The 2592-nt window shown below is 33.8% G+C and overlaps 1 protein-coding gene across 3 annotated transcripts in view; it reads left to right on the forward strand.

Annotated features, from left to right (window-relative positions):
* Positions 1-2592, forward strand: part of LOC106878352 (PDF receptor) — a 239648-nt gene that overhangs the window by 43411 nt on the left and 193645 nt on the right. The window lies entirely within an intron of this gene.

Here is a 2592-nt window from a genome sequence, read left to right on the forward strand (position 1 = left end):
TGTGTGTGTGTGTGTGTGTGTGTGTGTGTGTGTGTGTGTGTGTGTGTGTGTGTGTGTGTGTGTGTGTATACAGACACACAGATAAATACCGAATTATACTTCTAACCTTAGTTATGAAATTTTTCGAAAGTTAATTGGTAATTGATTTTTGTCATTATATTGTAAAATACATCGTTAGACAAGTATACAGTACTGTTTTGGGGCTTCTTGTTCATAAAAATACGTAATGTATATAAGCTTTACATCTCCTTGTCATCAGAAAATATATTTGGTCAAAAAACAACAAAGAAAACAACTGAAGGAGCTTAATCTAAATAATGTTTAGAATAAACATAAAACTACAGCGAATTATTTGAAACAAGAAACGGAATAAATTTAGTACAATAGCATAGAACGGGGAAAATAATCGCAATAAAATGTTGAATGTAAATCATTAAAATGAATATTGATTTTTGAAAGCAAAAATCATAATTTATCGAATTTATGTATGCGTCATCAGATTTATAGTTCCGTTATATGAAACAGTGCAACTATAAGGATATATGAAGTAGATTTTCACTTTCCGATTGAATTAAATCGCTCTCGAAGTATCGATATTGGAATATATATATATATATATATATATATGTGTGTGTGTGTGTGTGTGTGTGTGTGTGTGTGTGTGTGTGTGTGTGTACATATATATATATGTATATATGTATGTGTGCGCGCGTGTACAGTGAGAGAGAAATTGAGGAAGGGACAAATAGAGAGACAAGCAACCAGACAGGCTGGTAGGCAGGTAGATTATGCTAATATATGTTTATATTATACACTTAATTTTTATTGTCTTCCTTTGGTTGCACATTTACTTCTATATTTCTGCAACCATCGCAGTGTCTGCGATACTTAATCTCTTGTAAAGCAAAGGAATTTTTCAAGAAAGGGATTTATCCCTTGTTGTTGCCTCCGTTGATCGATCAGATGTATGTGCAAAGAATCTTTCTATCCTAGATATTCTTTAGAAAAATTTCGAGATTCCGAATAAATGTTGAAATTAAGGCCTAACCCCCAAACTTCCTTGAAGTGCTCAAATTTTCTCTTAGACCATGCCACTGGATTGAGCATGATCTAAAATATCTTGTTTAATCCTTTTTCTAACTTCAAAACTAGCTTCAAAACAAAGTTAACAAAACTCATTGTAAAAAGTGTATATGTTTCATATTTACGACTGACTTAATAAAATACAAACAAATCTTCAGGATATGCACATTTGAATTGATTAGTTGTGTACTTTTAATAGTTAGTAAAACATTTGAGCAAGGGTGCGACTTTACTGAGGCTCGCGAATATTGCATTTAGATTTTTAAATCGAGACCCTTTTTCTAGGAAACTTTGAAAGATGCCTGTGTTTTTAATTTGTGATTTATCAAAACTAACCGAAGTGTCGAAGAGTTGTTAGAAGGTTTCGTTGGCCAACAAATAACGTAAAATTTCTTGGAACTAATGTAGCCTCACTGCCATCCATTAACATAACGAAACTGGTGTTATTCACTTTAACCTTTTCCATCCTTGTAATGTAAATACATTTCTATGTCGTACATTTCAACATCAATTTGTTTATGAAGTTGTTCCACACATTACACTCTTTTTGCTTCAAAGCTACAGACAAACTGAAAGCGTATAATGTGTTAATTGGATTTCCCAATGCAAGAGAGTTTCATGTAAAAGACACATGTTGATAACGATAGTTTGTGTATATGATGGTCATTAATCTCTACAGAAATGTTGAATTTAATGAAACACAATGTCATATGCGATTGTATGAAGTCCACACTTGTAATGAATAATAGAATTCACAGTTATAGTTGTTTAAACATCTTTGGAATGTGTAATGTATGGTACATACTCATTCAATGAGTCTTTTTGTATTTCGTTCTTCGAATACATTAGTCACCTTGACCAAACTAATCGAACATAATATCGTTTTATGTTATGAAAGAATTTTCGATGTTTACGTTGCGCTAAAATATTTCTTAACGTAGAGATATAAATCTGGTGTGCTCTGCTATGACGGACTTCTGTTTAAATTACGCGTCACTCATTATAGTTTCACATATCTCCTTCATACACATGTCATCCAAGTACTTCAAATGAACCATAAGCGACAGTACAGCAACAGTACTGATCTTTGACACTAAAACCCCGATCTCTTACGAACTACTGTGTACTACTGACTTTTGTTGCAATCCCGAGATGGTTACAAATTATCCATATTTTAACGATGTCAAAATCAATTAGCACCAATTCGAATCTCAACTGCTGCGTCAACAATGTTTTGAAACAAAGAACTGAAAGCTAATACGTTCTTTTATTCTTTTATTTGTTTCAGCCATTTGACTGCGGTCATGATGGGGCACCGTCTTTAGTCGAGCAAATCGACTCCAGGACCTATTCTTTGTAAGCCTAGTAATTATTCTATCGTCTCTTTTGCCGAACCGCTAAGTTACGGAGACGCAAACTCACTACCATCGGTGGTCGTTGTCAAGCGATGTTGAGGGACAAACACACACACTCACACACACACACATACACACACACACACACACACAC

Source organism: Octopus bimaculoides, chromosome 9, assembly GCF_001194135.2.
Source record: "Octopus bimaculoides isolate UCB-OBI-ISO-001 chromosome 9, ASM119413v2, whole genome shotgun sequence".
NCBI lineage: Eukaryota > Metazoa > Mollusca > Cephalopoda > Octopoda > Octopodidae > Octopus > Octopus bimaculoides.